Here is a 13,548-nt window from a genome sequence, read left to right on the forward strand (position 1 = left end):
CCATGGGATCCTTCCAACCGCACCGGGCTACTCTCTTGGCAAAGTCTACCTGAATGTCATCTTCGGCAGGGCCGACAATTTCAGGAAGGAGAAGATCGAGTTTGAAGTGGTGAACTGGGAGTCACAGTATCACGCTATACTCGGAAGACCAGCGTATGCCAAGTTCATGGCTGTGCCGCATTATGCATACCTCAAGCTGAAAATGCCTGGGAACAATGGGACAAACATCACAGTCTATGGAAGTTTCTCACGCTCGGACAATTGTGATCGCGACTTTCAGAGGATTGCTGCAAAATTCGGGTCACAGCAAGAAATCATCGACCCTCCGCCCAAGCTGTCTATACGAGAAATTAAGGAAGAAAAAGATGGCAGGGACGCCAAGAAGAATTCAGCCGCTCTCACCCTTAAAGCTTCGACAGCAGAAGCTTCGGCAGTAGAAGCCTCGGCAGCAGAAGCTTCGGCAGCAGGGGCCTCGGCAGCAAAGGGATCGGCAGCTGATGGCATAGAAGGCTTAGGAGATGGCCAGACAATGGCAATCACCGCCCAAACCCCTGACGAAACCAGCAACGCTGCAGCAATCACTGATACAGTGAAGAAGCCAGAAGAGGAGAAGAACCACTTCCGTACTCGAGCGAGTCTACCAGCCTTTATCGTCTTTTCCCCTTTACTTTAAAACAGGGCTTCCCCTTTTCCGCCCTCTAGCATCGTGCTTACCTTATTAATAAAAACTTAAGCTTTATTCCATTGTTCAAGCATTGCAAGAACGACAAACTTCTACGCCCCATCACTATGTAAACATAGTACAAGGCGATAAGATCGCGTACAAAAAAAAGCCTCTACGAGTGCTAAAGGACGTCCACCTTTTCCCCGCTATAGATGCCTCTAAAGAGTGCCGCAAATAGCAAAAATTTATAAACAACAACCCACGTTCGATATTTTACTTATGGAAATATCAAAGGAACAACGGGCTCATCGGTAGAATCATTACACCCGAAAAATTCGGGAATGACTAGTCGAAATTTACAAACGGTTGAAAGCAAAGTTGCGCATACAACAGGTTTAGCAAAACCCGCAACACGAGCCGATCACTCATAATGATTTGCTAACCAACTAGTACTTATACATCCAACGGGCAATTAAGCTTCGCCCTTTAAATATTTGCCAACGGCATGGTAAAAGTACACATTCATGTACCAACCAAATAAGAAAGTTTTTGGCCCAAAAATCCGAGCACTCGGATGAACTAGCCAATACAATTTACAAAGGTAACTTTACACCGTTATATCACCCTTGCGGAGCTTTCCTTTCCTCGGGTACGGCCGACATCTCCTCAAGCTCGTCGACAATTACATGAGCGAGGAGCTAAAACCTTCGGGTACAGCTCCTCGAAGTCACCAGTTGCGTTGGCAATAGACAGCAAGCAAGCCGAAGGGTAACAAGCAAGCACAAGGGCAAGCGTGCACTTGGCCCCCGCAAAGACTTGAGATCTTACCAGCTCCCGAACCTTCTTGGCACTTCCAAATTCAGACATCAAAGTCAAAAGGGTAGGGGGAACTGCATTCAGAGGAAACATTGTTTTCCAAACTACCCTCATGGCCTTGTAGCACTTGTCGAAGAACTGGTGGACCTGCCGCACTCGATCCTGAAATTTGACGACAACTGAGGCCTTCGAGTGCTCCCGCCGTAAAGTTTCTTCGGACGAGGAAAGCTGAGTCAAAGCATGCACCTGCTTGTGTATCCGCCTGTTCTCTTCCGCAGGGTTCAACGCTATGACTGCCAAAAGAATTAATAAAAGACTCAGACAAGAAGTTGCTACCAAGCAGCCAAAGGGATCAAGAAACTTACAGTTTAAACTTTCAGTAGCCTTGTGCAGCTCGCCAAGAATGTACCGCTCTACGACGGCTGCAATCTCGCTCTTTTTATTTATGATGGCAGCCAAGGCATAAGTGCTGCGTAAATCTTTCTCCATCTGCGTCATCCGGTCCTTCATGCGCTGGATCCGATCACTTTCAGGAAGCGCACCCGACAAATCGTCTACAAACGAGGGTACTGGGAAGACCTGCAGAAAGTGGTTATAAAGAAGTGATGGATATGGTACAGCCGAACGTCCAAAATAACTCCCATCGGGAGAAGCGCAAGAAAGCGACATCATAGCAAAAGTGTGCTAAACGAACATGCTAGCACAAAGTTTATTACAAAGCATGAGTTTTTGCGGCAGAGCAATGTTTTGCATCAGCTCAAGGCACAAGTTTGTTACAAGAATCAAGGAAGCTGAGTCTGAGTCGATGAACTAGGACCAGTCGACGATTTCCTTGATGCAACCAGCTCAAGGAGCTGACGGGCACAAGTAAGAGTAGACGCCTTAAAGGTGCTCAAATCAACAGGCTGCCCGTCTTGCCCTTTTGGAAGCCCCTTAGTCATTTCCTCGATGTCACCCTTAAAGCCGTAACCCATCATAAGCTGGAAGGCAAGGAGAGCACCAAAAGTACGCGATGTACGCTTGAATACCTTGATGACCTCTTTGGTGTCTACCGCGAAGGTATCGATTAGCTGTCCCAGGGTTTTCTCTTGCTTAATCTTGGGGAAAATCATCGAGTGCATCCGCGCCAGAGCACCCTTCCCCTTCACAAGAAGCTCTTGTGTAAGCTGGTGAGAAGCGAGAATCGTTGACACAGCGTTCGATGGGGAGTTATTTGGAACTCTTTCCGTGGCATCGACAGAATGTTTGCTGCCTCCGCAATAGAAAGAAAGGGAAAAGTTCAGTCATTGACAAAAAGTAAATCCATAAAAACGTCACTCGACGAAAGTATGTTAGAGATTACCAAGCAAGGCCAGTAGAAGATTGACGAAGGACTTCATCCTTTTCGGCTGCTCGGGCCTCGGCTACCAGCTCGGATGCTTCCTCCTCTTTCAGCTTCCTTTTCGGCTTGGCCAGCTCCTCCTTCGTAGAGTCAATCTCTTGACGAGTCGCGGCAGCTATTTTGACCGCGCCATCCAGCTTTTGAGGAGGAAGATTCGACTTCCTCTTGCAGCCGAACTTTGTCGACCTCTAGAGAAGTGAATCGGGAGGCGAAAACCTCCGAGAGAAGAGATAACGCCACGCATGTCCTTAAGAAAGAAAGAAAAGCAATTAAACAAGGCACGCTCCAAGAAATCTGTATTAAGATCGAAGAGGACTTACTAGAAAAGGAGCCGCAGAGCAGTGCCAGCTTGGAGAAATATCCTTCCCTTTAGAAAGGGAAGACGCAGTCGAAGCTTGAGGCATGGGGGCAGCCTTAGGAGCTGAAGCTTCGGAAGCCGCCACGACCGGCGAAACGGCATCAGACTTGGCCTTTTTAGGGGGAGGCTCGATAAAGCCCTCATCACTGCAAAAGTGAACAGTCGACTGTGATTATGAAAAGTAAAAAAAAGGGAGGCACAGTATAACTTTCAAAAGGGAACTACTTACATGTCGAAGATATCATCTTCGTCGGCAAAGCCGCCGGTTGATCTCTTCGCAGGAAAAGCTCTGGCCCCATCCGCGACCGCATCAACAAAAGTATCACGATCAGTGTCGACGTAACGCACTGATCCGTCTGCGATACAAGCGTTATCGGCTGAGGAGGGAAGATCAGCGTCCGCAACTTCAAGATTCATCGGACCATTATGTTCATCCTCTAAACCTGTTTGATCGGTGGTGTGAAAATCTACGGGGATTGAGGAGCCTCTCCCCTCAGAAGTATCATCCGGTGAATCGCGTGTATTTTCGGAAGCCATAGGGATCTGGCAAAGAAAAATGATAAGTAAGGACAAAGGTAATCATGTTAGCTAAGCAAGGAGCCATAATAGAGATGTGAAGAAAGGAAAATACCCCTGATGGTGGATGATCAACGTCAAGGGGAGCATAAGAAGAGATCAGTGGAATCGAATCTTCCTGGTTGAAGGAAGTAAGACGACGAACTTCATCAAGCAACTCTTTTTCCGATAGATCGGCAAGCATTAATCCCGGTCTCATCCTTTGGACCCGAGTATAACCACATCGGGTGAACTCGGCCATGATCGGCCGGATTCGGCGCTTCGAGGAAACCGCCGCCACCTCCGTACCAATCATAGTTTGGCCGTCAGCCTCTTTGATTCGAAGGAATTTGGCAAATAATTCTTCGGCTGAGGCTCTTTCGTCGGTAGAGAGGATGTTCTTCCAAGAGTCCTTGGGCTTGGCTTCAGTAACGTCGGCATAGCAGGGAAGTCGACATTCGGGTGATGAGGAATCTTTAACATAAAACCACTTCAACCTCCATCCTTGCACGGACTCTCTCATTGGGAAATTAAAGTAATTAACTTCGAGCGAGCAACAAAACCTACTCCTCCGAGTGACAAAGTACCCATTACTACTGCTGTATCTTTTCACATAGAAGATCTTCTTCCATAACCCGAAATGAGGTTCAATACCCAAAAACGCCTCGCAAAGGGTGATGAACACAAGCAACATGGAGGATCGAGTTGGGGGTAAGTTGCCATAATTGGATTTCATACGTCCGCAAGAGATGGAGGAGGAATCCATGAGTGGGGATCGAAAGGCCTCGATGAAGAAAAGACAAGAACATCACGGAAAATCCAGCAGGAGGATCAGAGCCGAGAGATCGCACTCGGAAGGATCACATCTCCCGCGTCGGAGGATATCAATCCTAAGCTTCGGGACCTCTTTTCGTCACGCTTGGTGACGGTTGAAGCTACCCAGTCCCCGTGTTTGGCCATCGAGCCCGACGGCGGCTCGGAGCCGGGGAGGGGCGCTCGGAGCGCTCCCTTCGGAGGAGGAGAGGACTTGGCAGCGGCACCTCCGCTGGTGGAGCTAGCAGCGGCGGCGGTATTCTTCTTCTTCACCATCGCGAGATCTGAGGAAGATTGAAACTGTGGCGGCGGCGCAACAATGGCGAAAAAAGGAAGAAAGGGAAGAATGAGGAGATGCTGCGGGAACCGTGAAGAAGATTGCGAATTTTTTGCCCTTTGGAGATTTTAAGAAGAAGTCAGAGCAAGCACGTGGCGCTTAAGGAAGGGAGAGAACTGACGGCCCACTACGCCCACGATTGCGCGAAAATCGAGGAGCCACCTCGATCGTTACACGGTCAAACCCTAAAACGTTGAATGAACAGGGCTAGGGCTAGCTCGTCATGATGGACCCGTCAAATCAGCCTGCAGCAGTTATATGTCATCAATGACGTCATGATTTGGAAGCATTCGAAGGAAATATGAAAAGTTATCGAATGAAGGACTTGAGTCTAAGCACGGATTGCGAGCATCCGTACCTAGACTCGGGGGCTACTCCCATCGGGAGCGCTGACGCGCACTCGATAGATGAGGACTCGACAGAATGAGCAGTCAAAGGATAAAGTTGTGAGCCAGCACTCGGTTGCAAAACGCTCGCACCCGGATACTCGGGCTCGTTACTCCCATCGGGAGTCCGTGATGCACACCCGATAGAAATTTTTTGCACTCCAGGATCATGCCCGGGGACTTGATTCTGTGTAGGGTAACGGTGTTTTGCCATCGGTAGTTAACCAACAAAAGTTGGGCACGTTACTCATTATCCTTTGCGAAAAGAAAATGTATCAGATGATCTATGAAGACTTGTGAAAAACTTGGCAGAGGAAAGTATTCGAGTAGTACAACTTGAGTCTACGCACGGATTGCAAGCATCCGTACCTAGACTCGGGGCTACTCCCATCGGGAGCGCCGACGCGCACCCGATAAAAAGAAGATGAAGCATAATCAAGATGAACAAGAGCAATGAAGAAGAAGAATGTCGGGAAAAAACATGCATCGCTCTCTACCCGAATTATTTTCGGCTAGACACTCGGGGCTATCGACGTGGGCATTACCCTTCGGGTAACCGCATGCTGCCCTATCTGGTATTAACAAAGTCAGAGGCCCATGAAGCTACCAGAAGGCGAGATGTGCCACTAGGTCGGTGCGTCAGAAGATTCCTTGGCGAACAAGATCAGGAAACGGACAAACAAGGAAAGATTAGATTTAATCTACTGTAAACCTAGTCGTGCTCGGTTAGGACCCTTGAGACCTGGCCTCTTATATAAAGACCAGGAGAGGGCCTGCCGAGGGACACAATCAATCTTAGCCATCTTAGCCAGAGAAAGCTAGGAGCTAGGGCATCTTAGCAATAGCCATCTCGACGAGATCTCAGCCGAACTATTCGGCACCCCATTGTAATCCGTTATCATCATAATCAAGAACGGACAGGCGGGACGTAAGGGTTTTACCTCATCGAGGGCCCCGAACCTGGGTAAATTGCTCTCCCCGCTTGTCTGTGAACCGATGTCTCGTGTCAGCTTACAGGATTCCATCAACCCTAAGCCCCTATCGGAGGGCATTGGCGAGGAGTACCCTCGACATAGGGCTCTGAGGAAGATCCCACATATATCTGCAAACATGTGTTCAAAAAATCAACCTAGTGTAATTTTAATTTAAGATAAACACATGTTTTACTTTTGATATGCCTACATTTGAATTTATAGGATGTCCATTCGCAACCCTAATCGGAGGGCATAGAGAACATGACATCACATCTCACATAGTATATATTATTGCTTCCCAGCAAAATAAAATATAAATTGATGTAGAGATCATATATATAGTTCATAAATTCATTCGAAACACGTATCCAAAATTAGTGAATCTGCACACTAAATCGCGTCAGTATCCATGCATGCATTTATGGAAAAAAGCTAAAATAAAACATTACATTAGGTGAATGAAATAAATAATTTATTTGATTCATCCATGGATCTCCCGGGCATTTATATCGTTGTCCCGTTAACATCATTATTTGCCCTAGCTCATTTTGTCTTCTTACAGTACGGTGCTTCCATGAGGCTGCAGGTCAATTAATTAAAAGCAAAATTCACCTACTGAATGAAAGTAATTACTAGTGTGTTGTGACCATGGATCCATAATCTTAATTAGCTTTACCCAAGTGCCTTCAGTAGCTCATAGCTGGCATGTACGTAATTGGCATGGACGCCGAAATAATCCCGTAAGGGATTTGCTAGTAGGAATTAACTTGGACTGGAGTAGCCGCCGGTACGTATAGAGCGATAAGCATTGAGGGTTCCAACTGAATAAAAGATCGAGATTATTTCGACCGATCGGGAAGCTCTATATCTTGGACTGGAGTAGCCGCCGGTACGTACCTGTGCTTCTCATTAAAAGGTTCGTTAATTCCTCCGAGAAAAAAATCGATCGTCGTCGCTTTCATAGGTTGCCTGCTAGCAGATCGAACGACACGATGATGGCGGGCAGCCAGGACCAAATCTGTGCCTGTCTCTTTGCTTCATGTTCCCTGCTCTGATCGATCCATCCATCATAGATTCATGCCCTACCTTGGCTGGATCGACCGACCGGCACGCTCCATCAATTCACTGCATGCGTCGTCTCAGCACAACGCAGCGGCCGCCATGACAAAGCTTCAGCTTTTTTATTTAGTAATAACTCGGCCAATTGGGCGCAGCAGAGAACATTGACAAAAAGTGAAACGGAGGCCTAACCAAATCCGACACAGTTACTGCTCTTGATCCGGGGCCGGGGTGAAGATTTGTCACTGCCACGCGCGCGCACTTACGCCACGAAGTAACTACGAAGATCAGCCATATGAGAGCAATTCCAATAGTATAGCCAACTGTTGGCTATAACAAGATGTCATATCATTTGTAGTCATCATATAGCTAACATGTACAATAGTTGGCTATAAGAATGTAGTACTTCACTAATATATGGCCCACCTTTCACTCTCACAAGGTGCACTAGGAGCACGTGCAAGAGCTGGCTATTGCATAGTAGCCCACCTCCCTTCTCTCTCTTCTTCTCTCTCCTCCAACTCATCTAAAATATAATATTTAATATCTTATAGTCAGCTGACTGGACTCTATTGTACTTGCTCTGACCATATCCTGTGGCAGACGTATAGGCACAGAAAGTCAGAACCGAGCACTAGATCGGGTCGACCTGTGCCTATGCGGTATGGATCGAATTGAACGGCCTGCTGCTTGCGCGCGCCAGAGTTGGCGATTTGAATTGCTCTCATTTTTGTTCTTGTTGACCGGGGCCGTTGGTCTTGTGATTTGGAGGGAGGGAGATGAGATCTGTGTGCTGCGGTGTGCAGGTGATCTACAGACTGTACAGGCGAGGAAGAATAAGAGGCCATCTTGTCTCGAAGGCTCGGAATCATGCATGTCCAGGTGGACATGCATGGATGATGCAGGCGGTTCGGCCATGGGTCGTGTGCATTTTCTTCAAGTACTTACATCGAAAGTGTGCATTTTTTTATAGATTGAAGTGTTCTACTAGTTATCTTCTGGCATATGCTACTACTAAAGCCATCATAGTAGTGTACCTTACTTCCTTATGTCATCAGCGTGGATGGCGGGAACTTGTCGGTCTTGAGAAAGGCGTCTTGGACTCCTGGTGGCGGCATACATTGCGTTCCCGAAGCTCAATTTTCAACAACAATGGGCACCGAAGGAGCCCAACAAGAACCTCCAAGCCGTGTCTTCAAATGCAATGCTTTCACCAGGGGGACGACGTCGAGCACCATCAAGCCGATCCAACTCCAGACCTATGCTATCGCCGTAGACATCTACCGAACCAGTTGATTCCATATCCAACACTGAAAAAGTACATGAACTGGACAGGAACACCCGCTGAATCCTTAAATTCACAGGAATATATAGTGTTTGGTCACATATAGAAGGAAAAAAGGATAGAAAAAAATATGAAGAATCATATGTACTTGTTATCGAACTAGAGGAAAATATATGAGAACATAGTCAAAGACAATCCCGCGGAAGGAAATCTTGCGACATATATATTTCTGTGAAGAAAAAGGGCCCTGAAGTGCATGCCAAGTGGTTAACTCCCATATAGCTTCGGCGTCGCGTGTGTGTGGCTGGACGCAGGTTGTCGTCAGTTAGCTGAGCAGGAATCGATCGACGTACGGTGCATCGCCGGCCAGGCATTGATTGGCGGCGCGCATGCATGGTGGCGCGCGGGGCGTTTTGGTGTTTCCCGCGCTCGGGTGCACACTTTGCGCGCCGTTGGCGATGGGGTGCCCAGCCCCACCTCCATCGATCCAGTTTCCTGAGACCGTGTGTCACGCCTGGCGCGGATGGGGTCACCCAAGCTGTAGGGACTAGGGATACATCTAGTCTTTGGAGAAAAAGTAGCGGTACTAAAGCAAATTTTTGATTGCGCTGCATGCAAATCGTGTCGTGCACTAATCAAAAAGCCACACACGCATATACCAAGTGTAACCGAGAACCAATTTGTGATTGAATGGTTATGAGGGCAGTGACACCCAATTTAAATTTCAGATTTGACATTTTGGTGTCTCATAAAAGACGGAATATTCTCCAGTGGGACGCGAAATTCCCGTCGATAGTGAGACACGTGTGGTGACTTCGTAAATCTCGAGACCCGCCAGATCAGTTTCTTCAACTCAGTTTCTCGGAGGTGCTCATAGGGGTAGGGTTGCGTACGCGTGTTTATAAAGGTGAGTGTGTGCGCGTATGTGTGAGCGTCTGTGTTTAAACTGTGTTTATGTGTGCGCCTAACCTTCTTAACATACATGTACATCTCTACGCATGCGCGTCGATCGTGCCCACACAAACATTATAACTCGATCGTGCATTAACCCTCGCTCCAGCTAACCTAGTTGTAGTATATATACTAGTACTCCTGCTCCTCGCATGCATGCACGTAACCTGACTCGTAATTGCTACCTCGACGTGCGCTGTCCTTGGCAGTAACCAGCAAGTAATCGTGAGACGGATTTGACCGGATGCGACGTGTTTAGCTCCATCTCGCGCCGTTGTGCGGCGATACGAGTGATCGGTCCATTGATGATGATCGACCGATGCATGCATGCGTCAGATTAATGCATGCACCGTACTAACGCTGATTTCACTCATGCATGTCCCTAGTCCCTACGTCTACGTGTCCTCCGTTATTACCCACGGCAGAAATCTCAGATGCGAAATGGCCAATAGCCGCCATGTCTAAACTAATGGATTCCATCAAGCTAATAATTGATGCACTGTTTCTCGCACAGTACACATGCAGATTACATTACAGAGCATCGGCTGTCTTGTGTGAATGTGTGTGAGTGTGAGTATACATAAATTCAACCTTTTTAAGATTCTTTTATTCTATACAGAACTATTGCTACAGAGCAGCAACTACTACTACTACTTCCTCCCGCATAAAATAAATGTCGCGGATTCTCGAAATTTATATGTATCTATATAGTAATTAATATCTACAAAGGTTCAAATTTAGATAAAAATCAACGACATCTTTCTCGAATTGGAGTAAGCATTATATACTATTTTCTCTGACATAAAAGGAGGTCAAAGGCTTATCTAACTTTGAATGTATCTATACACTAAAGAATGTATAGATACGATCTAAATTTAGACAAACTTATGAGATTCTTTTGGTAGTATATAATTAATCTCCACTACCTTTTGTTTGCACATTGCTAGCTAGAACTAGGATGCTAGCTACTAGGCTGTTATAACTAATTAAGTACAGCTAAACATTAATCTAATAACCCCACACGTATGAAACTGTTCCGGTACTGGTAAGTCGTAACTAGCTCTTTAACTAAGACCCTGTTTGTTTGGGCTGAAGTTTGAGCTTTTATTGCTTTTGAGTCTTTAAAAGCACAAGCTCAGCCAAACACCTAACTTCTAGGCATGGGCTTCTACAAGCGCTTCTCACTTGAAGCCCATAAGCACGTTTCGGAGTACTTCCCCGCAGCTTCCCGTGGCTTCTCACTTAAAAATCGAACCGGTATACAATAGCAGCCCAAAAGTTTGCGTTATCCCCCACCGCTCCCGACCTGCCCAGGAGAGGCGCCGCCGGCGATCGGCGCTCCACGCCTGGAGCACCCCCCATCCCCACGCAGATCCTGCCCCATGAAGGTCGGTGCCGACCTTGCTGGCCGCGACACCGTCCATCTTGCCTCTCCGCCTCCTCTATTTCCCACTCTACCTCCTGTAGCGCAGCCCCGCACTTCTCTTGCCGCAGACCACGACAGATCTGATAGGCGCCTCCCCAACTGCTCTTGTAGCTCATCCTCTTCGTTAATTCCCCCCAACAAAAGGAACTTTGCTTGGATCTCAACAATTCTGGTGTAGATCTTTGGATGATAGCCATTGTACGGAAAATATTATATGTACCTAAAATTTGTGGATGGGCCAAGTCCCGTAATGATCAACATGATATATGTTTTGCATCTTGAGAAAAAAATTCAGATTCTTAGTTAATTAATATTTTATAGTAAAATATTTTTAAATAATAAGGAAAATAATATTTTTGTTATTATTTTCTATTTTACATTTGACCGGTCTACCAGCTGTCCTGGATGCAGTTTGCTAAACATCAATTTTACATTTAACCAGCCATCCAGCTCCAGTTGGATGCAGTTTGCCAAACAGCAATTTACATTTGACCAGCATCCATCTCCAGCTGCTTCTCAAATCTTACCAGCTCCAGCTGCTTTTCGTTCAGCTGCAGCCCAAATAAACAGGCACTATGTATCCTTCTCACACTTACTACTCCCTGTGATGTAACCTTCCATCACGAATCTCCCTTTTACTCGACTCTAGCTAGCAGCTGCTTGCTAGCTACATCCGGAGATGATTGCAGTTGCACCGGTCACTGGTGACCATGCATTGCGTCAGCTCTACTGGCTACGCATGCATGGATCGGAGCACAGAGAACTTGACATCACAGTTCACAAGCTACAGATATATTCTGGCATCCCACTTAATTGATTTCAATATAGATGTATCTAGAACTAAAATATGTCTAGATACATTCATATTAGAGTCAATTAATATAAATCGGAAGAAGCACTTGACTTATAATACTTGTCGCTAAATTGCATGCATCTAAACACATTTTATTACTCCTTTCGACCCATATTAGTTGCCACTAAAATAGATGTATCTAAACATATTTTAGTTCTAGAAGTATCTCCACCGGTGGCCCTAGATATATAGGCGCCGATAGGTGCGCCGGTGCACGTCCTCCCGAACTATAGGGACGGCCGTTCCACACCGACGTCCCCGGCCCATACCGGCGTCCCCTCTTTTTTTTTTTTTCCCTTTTTGCACCCTCTATACAATATTTTCAAACAATAGTTTAAACGGTTTTCAAAAACATAAATTTATGTAGATTTAGACACAACATAAGTTAAAGCATGTATAGGGGTCGAGGTAGTGTCGCAGTGATCTCCTCGGCCGTTATTTCGTTGTCGCATTGACATCAGCATTTTCAAATCATTTTGTCTTCGTATGATAGTACGTTGCTTCCAGGAGACTGCAAGAACAATTAAAAACAAAGATCACTTAGAAAGAAAATGTCTGCTGCTGAATAAAATAATTAGCGTTCACACGGGTCCACACGCCAGACCCGAGGCTACGATCCACACGGGTCGACGACCAACCAGGTCGACACCACACCTCAACGCAACAGGCGGAGGCGAAAGACCGGAGCCACCGCTCCAACTACCACGCCGGCCCCAAGGCCGCGCCCCGCCTAGCCGAAGACGAACCCGCCTCCGCCGAACCACCAAAACACTCCACAAGCCCCTCTGTCTGGTGGACGTCCAAAGCGAGGCCCCAAGAGGCAAAGCGACACAAGAGTCCCGCCCACGCCCGATCCCGCGAGGGATCTAGGGTTTCCCCCGCAGAGACCGGGCGGAGATCAAGAGACACCCGCTTCGACGACGTCTTCAAGAAGGATGCGGCGGCCACATGCGTCACCGTTGTCGGTCCTGGCCGACCGCCAAGACAAATATTTCGTCCAGCGAAGAGTCCCAAAACCTTGCGCCCGCCACACAAGGTCCAACACAGACCACCACCTGCATCCGCCGGATCGCGACCCCCGGAGCAACGCGCCTGTAGCCAACGGGGCACCGCCGAAGAGCATCGTGGACCGGAACGCCACATAGAGAGAACGCCGACCAACACCAACGCGGGGCTGGAGGACGAACGCCGGAGCCCGCAAACAAGAGCTCCCGGATTCAGCCGCCACGCCGCCCACGCGCCATCGCGGCCGCCGCACCGCCGAGGAAATCGGGGCCGCCGTCCCGTCGCGCCCCACATGCCGAAATAAAAGTAAGCATACGTGCATACTGTCCGTGCTTATCGCGTACTTGAAAACACACACGGTGTGCCACTAATACATTTCGCGTTGGGGCTGCATCTACGGTAGCATGCCATACGGTTTAACGTTGAAGTCCACACACGCACGGGTGATGTATTGTATGGTAAGTAAAGTAGGCGCCATGCATGCAGTACGTACCTGCTACCGTCTGGCCGTCCGTATACGTACACGCGGTCCAGTCCAGTTCATTACCAGCGTTGCACTAGGTATATACGTACGTACACCGTGAGAAGCCGTGCGTCGCATGTCAACTGCCGTCAAGCGTCAACTCTGTCTATATATACGTACGTACGCGCAACGGCGCAAGCTAGCATGACAAGCTATGGCTAG

The sequence above is a fragment of the Lolium rigidum genome, chromosome 2, assembly GCF_022539505.1.
Source record: "Lolium rigidum isolate FL_2022 chromosome 2, APGP_CSIRO_Lrig_0.1, whole genome shotgun sequence".
In the NCBI taxonomy this organism is placed as follows: Eukaryota; Viridiplantae; Streptophyta; class Magnoliopsida; order Poales; family Poaceae; genus Lolium; species Lolium rigidum.